The sequence below is a fragment of the Doryrhamphus excisus genome, chromosome 1, assembly GCF_030265055.1.
Source record: "Doryrhamphus excisus isolate RoL2022-K1 chromosome 1, RoL_Dexc_1.0, whole genome shotgun sequence".
Lineage (NCBI taxonomy): Eukaryota > Metazoa > Chordata > Actinopteri > Syngnathiformes > Syngnathidae > Doryrhamphus > Doryrhamphus excisus.
In genome coordinates, this window is record NC_080466.1 from 35,906,251 (window position 1) to 35,925,897 (window position 19,647).

A 19,647-nucleotide genomic window follows, 5' to 3' on the forward strand; every position below is an offset into this window, starting at 1 on the left:
CCTTGTTATTTTGTGCCAAATTAAATTGCCGATCAAGTAAGAAGCACAAGATCGGGCTCCATGGACCAATTGAAAGCTTTTGTTGCTTTTGGTTCATTATCTTTAATGCCTCCAAATAAGTCTTGAGAACGATAGTTCAATTTGAACAATTTAATGTACCAGGATGAATGATACACAGCTGAAGGGACTCGTCTTCCACATGGGTGCAGGAGCAAGTCTGAGGAACTTCAGGTCAGATGTTCTTTTGCCAAGTTTAGCCTTCCCGTCGCGCAGGGGCGAGGCCAATCTGACACACGTCTCTATGGGTGACAAAGTGGTCTTAGTTGCTTGGAGACAGTCAATCCTCAATGTGTGCCAAAGATTGTGATAACGGATAAGATGAAGGCCAAAAGGCAGTGATAAGGACACATCTAACACTTTGCTCTGGTTATGTGCCAATAGAGGCCTATACTTAACTACATCTAACAATGTGTAGCTGGTATTGACGTGATAAACAATCATTTGTGATATAAATGCAAATATCTAAGTTTTTAACCATTCCCACTCACATTCATACCTATGGACAATTTGGAGTGTAGCATGTTTTTGGAATGTGGGAGGAAACCGGAGTACCCGGAGAAAACCCACACATGCACGGGGAGAACATGCAAACTCCACACAGAGATGGGATTGAACTCGGGTTTCTTAGCTGTGAGGTATGCACGTTAACCACTCGAACGCCGTGCAGCCCACTTTGAAATCATTCTACTTTTTCCCCCAAGTCTTGGAGATTATTTTCGTTTCAAAGAACCAGTATTGTTTCATTTTCTGACATATCTGACGAGTCAGCAACTACGTCTTTCTCAACATGCCCGCAAGAGTAATCCAAACTTTGTGAAAGCTCTCATATATGCAACTCTTTTTGCTCGACAGTGTGGATGATGCACCTCTGTGGCTATTAGATGTGTTTTTGATGTGTGATGTATGAGACCCAAGGTGCGATTGTGGTGCTGACACAGACCGTATACTACTTAATACAAAAATATCAGCCCTAAACAATGACATTACACAGAGATGTTAATTGTGCTGCTTACCTTCATATAAAGGAAATGGAACTAAAGGTCACAAACCAACAGGAAACGCCCAACAAAAATACAACCAAGAGGGACCGGAATAACATAAGATTTCCACATCCACATTTACAGACAAAGGAAAGGGTTAAAAAAAACTTACTTCAACCTTAATGATACTGTGTCTTTTGCAAGACTTTGTAAAGACACATATAGTGTAATATACCGGGTGCCAAGTCAAAACTTTGGTATCTATTGAGATTTAAAGTGGACCTATCATGCTATTTTTTCTGCTTTTTTGTATTGAATTGTGGACTCCTATAGAGCAGCAACACACAATAACCAACACAGAAAGCTTTGTAGATGTCACGTCCTGGTGCCCTTGCTTTGTGCCCCTGTCTCCTCCTTATTCGTCTTTTGTTGATTATCCTCGCCAGGTACTTAAGCTGACTACAGACGCCTGATTATTTTCTATGCTACTCTATGCTACACGTGTTGCTGCCTTGCTTCCATGTCTCTAAGTGTTGTATATGCGTTCAGCAGCACTTGACACTTCAGTCAGTCCCTTTTGTGTGTTTTCCACGGTGCACCATTTTGACACCATCTCCTTTTGTTAACCTTTTGGAGGTAATAAATTCTAAGTTTAATTCCTGTGCCTCCTTATTCCGTGTGTGGGACCCAGACCCAACCAAGTGTAAAGGTGTGGGGAAAAAACCCCGAAATCAAACGAGTTTTCATTTAATCTTCCGATAATTTGTGGTTGAAAGTAGGGCACTTTCGCTGCTTGGTGCTATTGCACAGTGGCGCCACAGGGGGGCGTTGTGGCTCGGTTGTTGGGAAGGCCACACACAGCGGTGAAGAAGAAATAAATCAACTGCTGTGTTGGAGAGACGACCAACTGGTCCCACTCTTTCATGTGTTTCAGGTTGGTGAATAAGAAGTGTTTTTAAGTACACCACGATATGTAGTATAGTCATGTAGAGTGACTTTTGATGCCTCTGTACTGCATGTTGGTTGTTTATGTGAGAAAAGAAAGTCTGTGTATATGCATGTGTATATTCGCTAATGCTAACAGAGGCCTAGCGGTGAGAACCGAAGCCTGGCCGCCTTTAGCACCCATTTTAGGTGCAAGTGAAGTAGAAAGACAAAAGAATGAGTGAAGGAACAAAATGGATGTATATTTCAATGTATATTTTTCTTATATATGTATATTATCTTAATATAGCTATTTCCTGTCAATTAGCAGAGCATGCTTGAATGGCTCGATGGTTGTTGTTGCGTAGCAGAAGAAATAAATAAACTGCTGTGTTGGAGAGACGACCAACTGTTCCCGCTCTTTCATGTGTTTCAGGTTCGAGAACATTTGGCAGTGAGCAGTAAAATTATAACTGTGTATTTCCCCAAGTCTAGTTTAGAGCGGTAACACGAGAATGTGACACTAGATCTTTCAGAATCCGCACTTTTGGATTTCATTCTTCCTGCGAAAATGGTCTGTTTTCATTTATTCAACCCATGGCCTGCCTCTCGGCACACCCACTCCACTGTGGTTGGTTGGTTGTGTCAACTTGTGTATGTTGTAATGTTTGCCACCAGAAAGAAAATACTGTAGTCTGTGCATTAACTTTTATCATTTTCCCTGTCACAAAATTGACTTGACATGTCCTTTGAAACATTCCATGATAACGTAGACTATACGTATATACTGTTGTGTGTTATCTGATTACATTGTAAAGAATATGATTTAATCATACTCTTCCTGTCTGCAGATTGCAGAGGTGTGTGAGGTGGGCAAAAGTCTTTGTGACCAATTTACATTTCATGTCTGGCTTTGCCCCCAACAGGAATTACTGTGACCTCGCTCATTGATTGGCTGGAACGTTCAAGCATTCCATAATTAGGATTGGACTTAATCCCCCTGTCTTGTCCCTGTTGAATTTTTCCTAGCGAGAGCTGACCTCTGCCATAGATAAGGTGCACACCTCCCTTGTCTTGCACTTTGCTGGTAGTTCACTTCAAGACGTCTGAGCTGTGCTGATAAAGCTGGCTTTCAAGGGGCCTTTTTGCAGCACTACCTCATTACTGGCTACTTTTCTCTCACCGTATAAGTACATGTTTGTGTTTCCTAATGCTGATGCATGAGCTGTCTTGACTTGGGATATGTATTTGTATGTCTATATATGTACTGTATATTTGTGTCTATGTCCCAACCTTCAGTTTTCCATCACTAAGCTTGTGACCACCATCTACACGTCAGTCACTTTGACAGCAATAGACAAGATTTGAGGATGTTTCGGGAGAAAGATGTCATAAAATGCATGTTCAAATGCAATAAAACCATTACCATTACCATTGCCATTACCATTACCAAAAAGGCTAACAAGAGGATGAGAAAATCATTCAATATCAGTGGAGGGGAGGCTGAACTTCCCATTAAAATATATCCAATCCACTTTATTTATATAGCACATTTTATAAACAGAGTTTCCAAAGTGCTGCACAGACTGGATAAAAAGTAAAAATAAAATACAATAAATAAAGCTACAAATTGAATTTAATAAGATCAAATAAGAAATAAAATAGTAAAATAGATATTCATTCATTTTCTACCGCTTTTCCCTACAAGGGTTGCGGGGGGTGCTGGAGCCTATCCCAGCTGTTTGGGATAGGCTTGCGTCATACAAGCTTTGCAAAGGCACCAATCAGTATTTCAAAACAACTCTTTAAGCAGAACGAAGAGCTGAAATTCTCTTTCACTTCGCCAGGAGTTCAGGAGGATGAGAAAAGAGATTTGGCCACCCAGAGCTCTATTCTGTCTGATTTATTGTTAATCCAATTATATTCTGTTGAATATATTTTTTATACATTTTGTAAATCTAATACCAGTTTGTGAGTGATTTGCAAAAAGGGCAAATGAAAGTGGCTAAATTCACTAAAGTGGCCAATTTAATTTAATTTCCAACATTTTGATATGCTTGAATTTCATATCCGATACAGGGAGGAATTCACAGTTTTACATGGAGATTTATACTGTGAGCATAAATCCAGGACTACAGCATGTGTTTACCTGGCATGTCGATGAGGTTGAAATCATCGTGTTGCAGCTTCATGATGACTGTTTGGATTCGTGGAGACATCTTGCTGAGATTTTTCTTGACGAACGCAATCATTGGTTTGAGGTCGGTTTCAGCCACAAATGTTGGAAGGCCGTACACATAATTATGGAATTTTTCAAATTTGCATACAAGTCTTAAGCACTCTTTTTGATTTGTGCATAACGATGGTGCCATCGTTCTTGAGGCATAGGCGAGTGGCATTCAATCCGACTGTAATAACATTGCTCCAATCCCATCCTTTGAGGAGTCTGTGGATATCTTTTTCGCTGGATCAAAATACGCAAGTCGTTAGTTTTTAGTCGTTAGTCTTTGTCTTTAGCTGAATCCATTCCTTTTCATGACTTCCGTCCACATTCATCCATTTAGCAACAGCTGCCTCAGGTACACGGTTTTCAAGGACAGGTTTGGAATTCATTTTCTAAGGAAGTTAAACATGCCCAAAACCCTCAACACACCTTTTCACTTTTTCTTTGTCTGGTTCCACAGCAGCAACAGTGAGCTTTCCTCCGAGTAATCTTAGTTCAGTTCCACCAAAAAGACATTTTGCATTATTTAGCTTCAGTCTATACTTTGAATGCATTGCAGCACTTTGATAGGTCTCTCATAATAACTCTCCAGTGTCGATCCCCACATCACAATGTCGTCCAGATAAATTCTGACTCCTTCAAGCCCTTCCATAATATGCTCCATGGCTATGTTGAAGACCTCAAGTGCAAAGCAGACTCCATAAGGTATCCTCAGGAAGCTATATCGACCAATAGGAGTGTGGAATGGGCAGTATTTTGCTTTTTAATCTGCTCAAATCCTTGAGATGCATACAGTTTGCTGAAGAATTTAGCATCTGACATGTCACTGATGATTTTGTCTCTCGTTGAGGTTTGATAATGCTTCCTTTTAATGCTGGCATTCGGGTCTTTAGGATCCATGCATACACAAACATCACCATTTGGATTTTTTTATAGTCACTATGTAAACCTTTGAATAACTCTCAGTGACGTCATTTGGTCAAGTTCCTGTATTAGCTTCTCTCTTAATAGTCCTGGAACTCATCGTGGATGATGAAAAGATGTTAAAGATGTCAAGGAACTGCTTCATGATAACATCAACGCTGTGTTGATGTAATACACTCTCTTCACCAAGCCTATTTTCCACACGCTTTGTCTCCCAGTAGTGATTCATGCCCTTATGGGTCCACACAGGCATCATCTCCCCTTCGCACCATCTCGTGGTTCAAACATGAATCACATGTATCATGACAACATCCTCTCCTGTCCATGCACGCATGGTGCGCCTTGCTTCTCTCGGCCAACACTATGGTTCTCCCAACCCCCCGTGGACGCACATAGCGTGTTCATCATTAATGAACTTTTTCCCGCTGTACACTCCGTAGGAAGCCAGTATGCCCAATTTGCAATCCAAGTGACTGCCTCCTACGATGCCCACACGTGTAAAATCCCAATTAGTGAAATGAAGCGCACCTTGCACGCCACACTCCTGATCTAAAAGCTGCCAATTTGGCGAGTAGGTACTTTTGCAGTAGGAGACGGTTGACTGATGGGGTGCTAACCTGGAGGTAGTGATATTACAAGAGGTGCCGGGACTTCGAAGTGTGTGTCGAGTAATAAAGTGGGCACTTCCACAAAGCGTGTACCGAGGCTTGATTCATTGGGGGGAAGGGCTGGAATTGATGACGTCCGAAGCCTCGCTGCCCGGCCGTACCACATGACGAATTCGGGAAAAGGTTCCGAATTTTTTGCGATGTTTGCCTATCATTCAGCGATATAAACCCCTCAGGATTAAACATGAAAATGTGGGGTTTTGTGGTGAGAGTCAATCAGTTGAGCGTGTGGATAGTGTTTGTCGATGGTTTGGTTCGTACGGTTACGTTAGCTTGGAGTTCAGAGAGAGAAGATATGGAGCCAGCTAGAAACAGGAAATTGTGTGGGAACATTTTGACTTAATCAGTAAGCCAAATCAACACTATTAAGAGATGGTATGTTTGCATTTCAAAACCTGTAATTTCACTGTTTTTCATTATTATTGAAATGTGAAGTGCTTATTGTGTTTCAAGGAGTTGGGGTACAATAATAACACCTCATCCATGTTCAGGCATTAATGTGCCTTTCATGAACATAAAGATGAAACTGGACCTTCACCCATCCACGGTAAGGTTAATAGTACTACATTATAATATGAATATACTACAGTATTACCAACACAACCATGATGAAGCTAGCCATATCACATGATACATGGTATTCATGGACAAGAAAACATTCAGTAGTTTGTATATATTGTATATTTTATCTTACACTTTGTAGATTAATTATTTGGTTATACAATTTTTTTGTAGTACATAATCATTTCAAGGAGCCAAAACAGATCAGCATTCAATGCATCACACATGAAGATACATCCGCCTGTAATTCTATCCAATTGTGTCCATACCTATGGACAATTTGGAGTGGCCAATTAACCTAGCATGTGTTTGGAATGTGGGAGGAAACCGGAGTACCCGGAGAAAACCCACACATGCACGGGGAGAACATGCAAACTCCACACAGAGAGATGGCCGAGGGTGAAATTGAACCCTGGTCTCCGAGCTGTGAGGTCTGCGCGCTAACCACTAGACCGCCGTGCCGCCCATTTACCAAATTGTCATATCAAAACATTTTCTATTTTTCTTGGAATTGTATTCATTAGACAATGATCTGCCAGCAGATCACAATTGTATTTCAATTGCTTCATAATGAAGTATCATATTGTTGTACCAATGCATGAAATTCTCATGAGAACAGGCTCTCTCTAGTCATGTTGACAAATGGAGGCAATGCAGTACACATCTTCTTATGACTGGAGATGGAGACTACAGAAGGCTTTGCTACTCAAGCATTCAATAATGACATTTGAGATTTGATTCCCTCCACAATATCTGTGTTTCTCATTCTCAGTTCATAATCGATGTAACCATGGGAGATTATATTCTGTCAGTGTCGAGTCAAATAAGGTCCAGTGCACATAACACATCGTGTGAGTGGAGTCATAGGGTCCATTGGCCAAGAAAGAACATTATGAAAGAAAAAGATATATCACTGAATTTTATTATATAACCACCCCCCCACATCGCTACACATATTTAGGAGGCAGGAAAGACAAGGCTGTTGTTTCTGGCGGGGGTCAACTGCTCTGGGTCCTGGGTTGGGGCTGACTCTCTAGTGGTTGGAACCTGTTTCTTGGTGTTTGGGTTAGGGTGAGCAGGTTAGTGGGACGCAAACTCCCGCCTTTCAAATATACTCAGTTACAAAAACACACATATAGAATGTAGTGTTGTATGTACGTAGTATGTATGTATGTGGGCTGCACGGTGGACGAGTGGTTAGCGCGTAGACTTGTGACTACATCAGAAATGAAGAAATGACTACATACTAGCTAGAAATGTTACAATACTGTCACTGATAATATCAACAATGATTTAACTCTACTGCCCCCACCATGGAAATATATATTTTCCTATGGTTGATGGCGGTATCATTGTCCTAAAATGTAATCCAAAATAGATTGACCTGAGTGCAACAACACAGGATCAGAGAGGAACAATAAATGGGATGGATTTTGCATGCATTGTGCAAATATTGTGATACTGATATTGGACTCCTATTGCGGTGGCTCAGTGACAGCAGATTTGGAGCCATAGTGCAGATGCCAGAGATATGTATACAATGAACAAAGTTGGCTCAAACAATGACTCCAGATGCCGGGAAGACCGTGTGTGGAATACAGAGTAGACAGGAAAGCCCTAAAGGAAAAACGTCTTGATATAAATACCATTTTTTAAATATATTGCCATATTTTCTGCACTACAGTTTAAGGCACACTTGACTTCCTGCACTAGAACAAGCCGGGGGACAGGTGATTAGCGAGCCTGTTAGAACGGGTGTGGAGTCTGTAAGGTTATGGCTAACTGGCGCTATGCCGGACTTGAACAATACACATAGCCCTTTCTGTAGAATAAAGCAACATACTATGCATACAGATTCACAACCCATAAATGCACCACAGTCTGTCTTGCCTTCTACTGAGGTAGGGCCTCGTGATAAACTTGAACCTCCCTCTTGTACTAGTGATGATTCAACAAACAACTATCAGACCCCTATGGTCTTGACTTCTTATCGTGTGTACAACAAGTCAAAATATGGCATGGGTTCTAGACGGAGCAATCTTGTTAATATTACTACTATCAATTCTTTGGGAGTGAACAGCCTCAGTCAGCCAACCTTTACGAAAATTGGTCTTATGAATATTAGATCGCTCTCCTCAAAGGCTGTGCTCATTAATGATCTGATAAGAGATCATAATCTCAACATAATGGGTCTTTGCGAGACCTGGTTAAAACCAAACGAATTTATATCCCTTAATGAGGCGTCTCCACCTAATTTTTTGAGTTCTCAGGTCTCACGTCCTAATAGGAAAGGTGGGGGTGTTGCTCTCATCCATGAATCTGCTCTTAACCTCAGCACTTGGTCAAAATCTGAAATTAAAACTTTTGAGGTCCTCGTTTTGCGATCGACCGCATCATTACCATTTTATCTAGCACTTCTCTATCGTCCTCCTGGTCCGTACTCGGGCTTCTTGGATGAATTTTCTGAATTTATTGCAGACCTGGTAACCCACGCAGACAATATTGTACTCATGGGTGATTTCAATATCCATGTCAATTCTCCTGAAGAGTCCCTTAGTGTGGCTTTTCAGACAATAATCGATACCTTTGATTTTGTTCAATTAATTAATGAGCCAACCCATATCAGTGGTAATACCCTGGATCTGGTTTTAATTCGAGGTATTAGGACCTCCAACGTAACAGTCCTCCCTTACGTAACCACTGTGTCTGACCATTATTTTATAACATTTGAAATCTTGACCCAATCCCACCGCTTGGACCGGAACCAGTGCTCTAGCAGTCGTAATATTAGTTCTTCGACTGCTACTGCACTTGCTGAGTTACTGCCCTCAGTGGTATCCTCTTTCCCTTCCTATAAGGGTCCTATAGACAACCTTACAAATGATTTCAACAAGGTGTTATGTAAAGCTCTTGATACTGTTGCACCTTTGAGATTTAAGTGTCATGTCAAAAGACTTACTCCTTGGTTTACAGCTGAAACTCGAAGGCTGAAACAATTTTGTCGGAGATTGGAGCGCAGATGGCGTGCAACTAAACTTGAGGTCTTCCGACAGGCATGGGGGGATAGTCTGACTAAATATAAACAGGCTCTTGTTGCGGCAAAAAACAACTATTTCTCTAGACTAATTGACCTCCATAAAAATAACCCTAAATACTTATTCGACACAGTGGCACTGCTAACCCAGAAGAGGACCTCTCCTAGTAGTTCCCCCTTCTCAGCCGATGAGTTCTTGCGATTCTTCGCAAATAAAGTTGAGCTCATCAGGAAGGAAATAAAGTACTCCCTACCGCCAGACGGGCTTAACATGTCAACCGCCATGATCGCTGCTGGGACTACTTCCAGCCTCTGTCCCACTAGTTTCTCCTACTTTGAGGAAGTATCTCTGGACGAGCTTACAAAACTTGTCAGTACAGCAAAGCAGACAACATGTCTGCTTGACCCGCTTCCTGGGAAACTTGTTAAAGAACTGTTCCCAATTCTAGCCCCCTCACTCTTAAATATATTTAATCTATCACTCTCATCTGGCACTGTGCCTGCAGCTTTCAAGACTGCAGTGATTCGACCCCTGCTGAAGAAACCAACCCTCGACCCCGGGAGTATTTCCCACTATAGGCCGGTGTCTAACCTCCCATTTCTGTCCAAGATCCTTGAAAGAATTGTAGCACAACAGCTCAATGACCACATGGCTTTGGGTGATCTTTTTGAACCTTTTCAGTCTGGTTTCAGGAGAAACCATTCCACTGAATCAGCCCTTGCAAAAGTGACGAATGATCTTCTTCTTTCTATGGACTGTGACACATCTACAATATTGTTATTACTTGATCTCAGTGCTGCTTTCGACACTGTCAATCACTCTATCCTACTGGAACGCCTTCAAACATATATTGGTGTTACTGGTCCGGTACTCTCTTGGTTTAGATCCTACCTTAAGGATCGGACGCATCGTGTCGTTTGTGATGATATGACTTCAGAGTTCTGTGGTGTCACTTGTGGAGTTCCACAAGGTTCAGTGCTCGGCCCTCTTTTGTTTAACATTTACATGTTGCCGCTTGGCGACATCATTCGCAAACATAAGATTAGCTTTCACTCTTATGCTGATGACACTCAGCTATATGTCCCACTAAAGTTAACTGACCCGCGGGACTGCTCTAATTTGGAGGCTTGCCTCATTGATATTAAACATTGGATGTCCTGTAACTTTTTACTCCTGAACTCTGATAAAACTGAGATGGTGATCATCGGCCCTGCTAAACAGAGCCGCCTGTTTAAGGACACCACTCTGAGTTTTGATAATAGCATAATTTCCCAAAGTGACTCTGTGAAAAATCTGGGTGTGATATTGGACCCGACTCTATCCTTTCATAAACACATTAAGAATGTTACTAAAATAGCATTTTTTCATCTTCGCAATATTGCGAAGATACGACCTATTCTATCCACCTCTGATGCAGAGACCCTAGTCCATGCATTTGTCACGTCTCGCCTTGACTACTGTAATGTACTGCTTTCTGGTCTTCCAATGGCGAGTCTCAAAAGCTTGCAGTTAGTACAAAATGCTGCAGCGCGACTTCTTACAAGGACACGTAAGTGTGACCATATTTCACCAATACTAGCCAACCTGCACTGGCTCCCAGTTCATTTAAGATGTGACTTTAAGGTACTGCTTCTGGTTTACAAAATATTACACGGGTTGGCACCTTGTTATCTGGTGGACCTAATTGTACCCTATGCTCCGTCTAGAAACCTACGCTCACAACACGCCGGTCTTTTGACTATCCCGAGAGCCAGAAAGAAGTATGCGGGCTCTAGAGCCTTTTCCATTCGGGCCCCAACGTTGTGGAATGATCTACCTGTTAATATTAGAGCTGCTACCTCAGTAGAAATGTTCAAGTCCCGACTTAAGACTCATTTCTATACTTTAGCGTTTAGTTAAAAATATTCCCTGCCTGTTTTGACTGCCGCTCCTTCTCTCTCCCATACCGCCCCCCCCGGCTGAGGGGGGGGGGTCCAGGAGAGGCTGTTTTGGAAGTTTGCCTTGACGAAACTGGACATCGGTCGTGGCCTACCTTGGAGGCGCTGCAGCAGAGGGATAGTGATCATCTCAAGACCCGTGGCTGCCCAACTGTCCTAATGGCATCACATCTTGGACCTGGACTATTATACTCTATGTTTATATTTAACTGTCACATGTTAACCTCTCCACATCCATTGCAGCCTGGTCATCCTAGAAGGGGGATTCCCCCATCTGCGGTCCCTTCTCAAGGTTTCTTTTTCCCTAATGGGTTTTGAGTTTTTCCTTGCCCTGATGGGGGTTCAGATCAGGGGATGTCGTTTGTCGTCTATTGTCTGTCTTCTTCTGTTGCCTGCTTGTTAAGCCCTTTGAGGCTCTTTTGTGATTAAGGGCTATATAAATAAACTTGACTTGACTTGACTTGACTTAAAAGCCTTTGATGTGCCTTATAATCCGGTGCACCTTAAAATCTGTAAAAAATATTGTTGTACTTGAGTCACCCCATAATTGAGACTGCACTTTATAATCTGGTGTGACTGATATTGTGAAAAATACGCTCAGCTTCCTAAATGGATAAGTGGATCTTTTTGATCTGAATGTGAACTATTAAAAATATTTTGATGACCTGTAATCTGACCTGTAAACTATGAATGATGAATAATAATTACCAAGCATTTAGTAGGAATATCTGTATCTGTTCACCCATCTAAATTATCTGTATCCGTATCCGTACTTAGAGTGGGCGGGCCATAAACGTGTCTATTATTTTAAATCTGAAATTGACATGGATTGATCAGAAGTTGCTATAAGCATAGTTCATCATTCAGCTATAGGTGTACTGTGTGTGTGTGTAAGTGATCATTGAGACTTTATTCCTTAGCTGTGTAAATTGGTGATTCATGCAAACATCGCAAAAAGGAAAATAATCCGTCTAATCTGTCTTGTTGACTGTATTTTTCTCAAAAGCACAGAATTCAGTACTACAAGCAGTTTTCCTACTGACTTCACTATCACTAACAAGCAAGTAGACGAGAAAAAAAAACTGTGACTGATGCACGATTGTGCCCGCTGTCTTGTTAAAAACACTGTGTATTTTATGAAACACGTTTAAGATTGCAAGGTGCATACTGCAACTTATTGAGAGGGGTATATTTTAGCCCGCTTATGCCAGCCATACATGCAGAATTCTTGATGCGCCTCTTGTGCGACTGTGTGCATCATACCCTAACAGTTAGTGACATCGGCAACAACCTGCAGATGGCCGGATTAAAGGTATCACTGCCTCTGTTTATGGAAGACTTTCTGAACAAAAGTACAGTGGTCCAAACCACTCATAAGCAATAAGAATTTTGGAAGGCCATGCAAAATTTACAAAAACTACACATATGAACCTCAAAAAAGTATCATCCCACAATTATTAATCAGGATCATTTTTGTACTTAAATAAGCCAACTAGTGATTGTAATCACCTTTTGATGTCACCCCACATGCTTTTGATATTTAAAATATCAAAAATAAATAATAATAATAATCACAACAATAATAATTATTATTATTATTATAAATTATTAGTAATAATAATCCTCTGCTCCTCCAAAGGCAATTGTTTATTGGGATGCCATAATAATATTTATTATATATGTATTAATAATCATTTATATTATTATTAATAATAATAATTGGTATTAATAATATAATAAAATAAATAAATGGAACAGTGAGGTCAATTTATTTGTTTATATTTATTTATTTTTATTTTATAATAATACTACTAATACTACTACTACTACTACTACTACTAATAATAATAATTATTATTATTATTGTTATTATTATTAATGATACTACTACTACTACTACTACTAATAACAATAATAATAATTATTGTTATTATTATTATTATTTTTTTGTTATTTTATAATAATACTTTTATAATATACTATTTTGTAGTAATAATAATAATAATAATAATAATAATAATAATAATAATAATTTATTATTATTAATGATAATACTACTGCTACTACTACTACTACTAATAATAATAATAATTATTATTATTATAAAATAAAATAAATAAATATAAATAAATAAATTGACCTCACTGTTCCAATTCTCCTGGAGGGCACTGCTTATGAATTGTATTCATACAGCAATATTGACCACAGGAATCAACAAGCACACATATTTTTAGAAGATTCCTGGAGTGAACTTTTACAACACATACAACAGCGCTGACACAAGGTACAAAGGCGTTTCAATATTTTCTTCAAGTAATTCAAACACATCCTGTTTTCAATCATTTATCACCTCATTTAGATTTTGTATGGTCAGCTTCCTCTTAACAGCTTCTGTGCATCAACTTGAAGGCTGTTTTGCTTGAAGTTGCACTACGGTTGCACTACGGTTGCACTATGTCTGATGAAGCTCAGCCTCGTTTGCAATGATAAATCTTAGATGAACAGGAACTTATGCTCACAGCTCCTCCCGATGAGCTAACGCACAACTAAGTAGTACTAGTACATGAATTGCAGTGACTTTGGTGTCATGTACACTAACTAAAATCCATTGACAGCTTGAAAAATTAGCTCGAAATAATGTTTTCTTTGGCAATTATATTATTAATACAGTGTTTTCTGGTCTATAAGTTGCTCTGGAGTGTAAGTCACATTTTTTGTGGGTAATTTATTTTAGAAACTACTTGATAAAACCATGTTCAACAATTGCATTTTAGCTATCCACTGTGTCTTTCACCAACATTTAAGATATTAAGATTAAGATTAAGATATGCCTTTATTTGTCCCTCAGTGGGGAAATTTGTATTTGTATTTACCACACATACCAGCATTAAGTTCCGAAACAACCGATCACAAGGTTAATACCACGATTTGTAACAATCCTGAAGTATATCTCTTTTCTGTGCATTCTAAATCGTTTGTGTGTATGGACCACAGAATGCAAGGCACATGGAGTAATTAACAGTTTTTGAATGTCCTCCAGAGACAAGTTCAAGCTGAGGTGAGTAACAAAAGGAATAACTAAAGGCGCTGGCGGCAGCAGCTGGCTGCACACCAGGGAAAAAATGAACAATGTCAAAGGTCCTCTGGCAGGGACAGCTGGATTATACCCAAAGAGGTTAGACGCCGACTCAAGCGATTCAGAGGAAAAGCACCAAAAACTCACCATTTACATATAATTTTTAATTTGCATATTAACCAAGCAACAGCGACATTGTTATTATTATTATTATTAGCGTTGTTACACTGAGGAACTTCTTTACTGGCGTACTGACACTGTGGCTGGTGTGCTCAAACTGACTTCCTACGGCACCTATAGATATCTAGAGGGTACAGCGGGAGAAGCCGCCCGCTGCAGTCGGGCAAGGCACATTAATATCATTATGCTGCTGTGCATCCACGAAGGTGGGGAGAATACAGATCATTTAAATGGGTGAACAGATACATATCATTCCGAATATCAAGTATGTGTTCTTACACACAGTGTAGTTTTTCAGTGGTTCATTCCGGTTTGTAATAATAATGGAATATGTATGTTTATTACTTCCATATGCTTATATGCATGGCATGGCTTATATGCTTCCATATAATTAGGTAATTTGGAGATGAAATTGTCTGCAACATAATTACCATATTTTCTGGACTATAAGTTGCACCGGAATATAAGTCGCACAAAGCCAAAACTGCATAATTAGGTAGAAAAAAACTTACATAAGTCGCACTGGAGTATAAGTCACATTTTTATGGGTAATTTATTTTAACTACTTGATCAAAACAGACATTATGTCACATTATGGTTCGTGTTTGTTCATGTAGACCAGTGGTTCCCAAATTGGGGTACGGCAAATGGTAATGGTAATGGTAATGGTTTAATTTCATTTGAACATGCATCAGATTACAATTGAGTGCATCCCATAATCAGTTCCCAGTTCCACATGTCCAAAAGGAGTAGGAAGAAGCAAAGCTTATTAAATCCTACCCCTCCATCTGGTACTTTTACAATCACTAACTGTTACATTTGTTCACTTCCTGCTTTCCATAATACAGTTTAAGGTTTTTTTAATTTTAATTTTAATTTTAATTTTAATTTTAATTTTAATTTTAATTTTAATTTTAATTTTAATTTTAATTTTAATTTTAATTTTAATTTTAATTTTAATTTTAATTTTAATTTTAATTTTTTGCCTGGGACTTTTCTGGCTTTTTGGTTCTCACAATGATCTCTGCACAAATAACACAAGACACAATTAAACACATTCCTGACCTTCTACTGGCTAATGTTTTCAGTTGACTAACTATGTGGATGTGAAGGGCATATTATCCACTTGATCCCAAGAGCAGGCAATTGAAATATCTGGGGTGTCATGATTCTCAAAGCGATTCAATTAGATTTTTAAGGTCTCAGTTCATTTGGATTTTTACTTTCAACTTCCATTAATTAACTGGAGTCCGCCGAGGGTTAGAAATTAGGCTCTCTCCTTTTTTTGCTAAATTTCCATTGTAGATGTCTTATTCCTGGCAAATCCTCAGCAGATTTTGATTTATTGGTAGGGAATATTCTACATGCCAGGATGGAACCACTGCCCAACCACTGGATTCCTGCAGGGAAGGTGAAGAAACCCAAGGAAGAGGCCGAAGTCGCAGAGTAGGGCACAGACGACACAGAGGTTACCAAGTAACACGCTTAAAAAATTATTTGTGAAGCACAACATCCATATTGCTATCAAACCAAAAACTGGACAGCTAGGCATAGCCCAGGATTGGAAGACAGTAGTTGATATTGGCAAGCAACTAATCTTTCACCACCACCTTGTAACCACAAGCCTTGAGCCAGATTTCACTAAAAGTGGTCTTGTTGACCACCATAGAACTCAGGCTCCCAAGGGAGTATGCCACTGAAAAGGTCTCCAAACAGACCTTGCAGCAGATGCATAACAACCAGAATGGAAGGCCAAGGTCTGGTCTACCCAGCTGAAGTAGGATGCAGAGGGTTTGTGGCTTCCTCGACTATCAAGCTCATGAAAGACCTTGGCATTCATGGGCAGGTTCTGCGACAGACAGAACTGGGGAAGGTGACTGCAAATGGTAATAGTAATGGTAATGGTTTTATTTCATTTGAACATGCATCAGATTACAATTGAATGTATCACATAATCAGTTCACAGTTCCACATGTCCAAAAGGAGTAGGAAGAAGCAAAGCTTATTAAATCCTACCCCTCCATTTTGTACTTTTACAATCAGTAACTGTTACATTTGTTCACTTCCTGCTTTCCATAACACAGTTTAAGGTTTTTTATTTTGTATTTTTTGCCTGGGACTTTAAAGCTCTAAAGTGGCTTAAAGAAGGATCCTTGATGGGCTCAGAATGTGTTGTTTCTTGGGGTGAGACAAACACATTTTTGCCGATTGTGAGTATGAAATGCGTACAGCTGTCAATTATCTGTATCCGTGCGTACTGTCCCACTCATCTGCTAATAATCGTTTTTTTCCCCCATTTGCATGCAATGCAACTCCGCTCCAAATTCTCTCGCAGCACGCATTCAAATAGAAAGTGATGAAGTGTTTCTTTCGTCATGCAAACTGTGTAATACTCACAAGAGGGCTGCTCCAAAGCGCACCTCAACCCAGTGCATGCGCACCACAGTGGGAGCCTGCCTTTGCTTGTGGCGGGGACACAGCATGGACACACTGTTTTGTTAACACTCCTCAACCCTGTGAAATATGTAAACCAGGGGTGTGGGAAGTGTGGACCGCATTTTTTATGGGCCTTTGAATGGCACACGGTAGAAAGAAAATATAAAATTGGAAAAACAAAACAAAGAAGCACAAAATTACCAAAAAAAATTTAATTTTCAAATTTTTTAAAAATTAATAAAAATAATTAAAATTAATTAAAATTAAGTAAAATTAAGTAAAATTAAATAGAATTAATTGAAATGAATTATAATGAATTACAATGAAAAATAATTACAAATAGAATTAAGTAAAATTAAAATTAAGTAAAATTAAAATTAAGTAAAATAAAAAAAATTAAAGTAAAATTTATTAATTAGCTGAATAATATACAACAAATATAGCAACTTGTGATCAATGTACTGATGTAAGCCATGCCCATTTTCAGTTAAACCACATCCACTTCTGGCACACACATTTTCAGAACATGTTTATTGTATTGATAAACCTTTATCTTGAAAGAATCAGAGTACCATGAAAACGATTTTCACAATGTCTATTTTTTTTTATCCTACCGTATGAGACATTTTGTCCTTATTCACTCATATGCTCACACACGCTTGCTTCCATCTTTTCTTTGTTTCTTTTTTAGCCTGGAGCAAGCACGGTGGAGAGCTCCATGAGGCCAAGGCATCCAGAGCATCCCTCCATCCCAACATTGGCAAATGACCATCATCAAGCACCTCAGGCCTTTCTCAGTGTTGCTGGACAGGCTTCGAGCAGGGGTCTCCAATTAAAATAGAGTAAGGTCCGCTGATGCAGGTTCTTTTCACAGCTAAAATCTGGACCTTATGTTGCCTTAAAATTATGTCAAACAGACTAGCTCATATGAATATCACATGGAATTAGAGCTGCAAGTAGCGTTGAACGGGGGCCCTCGCACCCCCATGCAACTCGAGGGCACACAGACGCAGGTCTTGAAGCCAGTTTTCCTGGTTTGAAAAAGATTGTTGGGTGACCTAACTCACCGTAAAGAATTTTGAGGTAATTTTACTATGTTTATTTTTTTTTACCAGGAGGGGGCGATACTGGTGCCAAGGTTACCATGTAATTTGAGCAGTTGGTTGTGCCATTGGAGTGTGATGGTGTAATGGTGATTGTACCTGCTGACAACGTTTGCAATACTGCTAAGTATGAACCGGCCACTGAAAGTTAATTTTGGAACAGATTGGATTGCTACATGTGTATATGTATATACATATATATTTGTATATATGTATATATATACAGTGAAGAAAATAAGTATTTGAACACCCTGCTATTTTGCTATTTCTCCCACTTAGAAATCATGGAGGGGTCTGAAATTTTCATCGTAGGTGCATGTCCACTGTGAGAGAGATAAACTAAAAAGAAAAATCCAGAAATCACAATGCATGATTTTTTAACAATTTATTTGTGTGATACAGCTGCAAATAAGTATTTGAACACCTGTGTATCATCTAGAATTCTGACCCTGAAAGACCTGTTAGTCTGCCCATTAGAAGTCCACCTGCACTCCATGTATCATCCTGAATCAGATGCACCTGTTTGAGGTCGTTAGCTGCATAAAGACACCTGTCCACCCCATACAATCAGTAAGACTTTAACTTGTAACATGGCGAAGACCAAAGAGCTGTCCAAAGACACCAGAGACAAAATTGTACACCTCCACAAGGCTGGAAAGGGCTACGGAGCAATTACCAAGCAGCTTGGTGAAAAAAGGTCCACTGTTGGAGCTATCATTAGAAAATGGAAGAAGCTAAACATGACGGTCAATCTCAATCGGAGTGGAGCCCCATGCAAGATATCACCTCGTGGGGTCTCAATGATTCTAAGAAAGGTGAGGAATCAGCCCAGAACTACACGACAGGACTTGGTCAATGACCTGAAAAGAGCTGGGACCACCGTTTCCAAGGTTACTGTAGGTAATACACTAAGACGTCATGATGTGAAATCATGCATGGCACGAAAGGTTCCCCTGCTTAAACCAGCACATGTCAAGGCCCGTCTTAAGTTTGCATATGACCATTTGGATGATACAGAGGAGTCATGGGAGAAAGTTTTATGGTCAGATGAGACCAAAATAGAACTTTTTGGTCATAATTCCAATAAGCGTGTTTGGAGGAAGAAGAATGAAGAGTACAATCCGAAGAACACCATCCCTACTGTGAAGCATGGGGGTGGTAGCATCATGCTTTGGGGGTGTTTTTCTGCACATGGGACAGGACGAGTGCACTGCATTAAAGAGAGGATGACTGGGGCCGTGTATTGTGAGATTTTGGGGAACAACCTCCTTCCCTCTGTCAGAGCATTGAAGATGGGTCGTGGCTGGGTCTTCCAACACGACAACGACCCGAAGCACACAGCCAGGAAAACCAAGGAGTGGCTCCGTAAGAAGCATATCAAGGTTCTAGCATGGCCCAGCCAGTCTCCAGACCTGAACCCAATCGAAAATCTTTGGAGGGAGCTCAAACTCCGTGTTTCTCAGCGACAGCCCAGAAACCTGACTGATCTAGAGAAGATCTGTGTGGAGGAGTGGGCCAAGATCCCTCCTGCAGTGTGTG

General features: G+C 39.9%; 1 long non-coding RNA gene across 1 annotated transcript; it reads left to right on the plus strand.

The window, feature by feature from the left end:
- The first annotated feature begins 1,894 nt into the window (after nucleotides 1–1,894).
- On the plus strand, nucleotides 1,895–18,321 carry LOC131121239 (uncharacterized). Its single transcript, XR_009127780.1, has 3 exons — nucleotides 1,895–1,974; nucleotides 15,922–16,037; nucleotides 17,697–18,321. It is a non-coding gene; the product is annotated as an uncharacterized LOC131121239 (long non-coding RNA).
- Nucleotides 18,322–19,647: the final 1,326 nt, after the last annotated feature.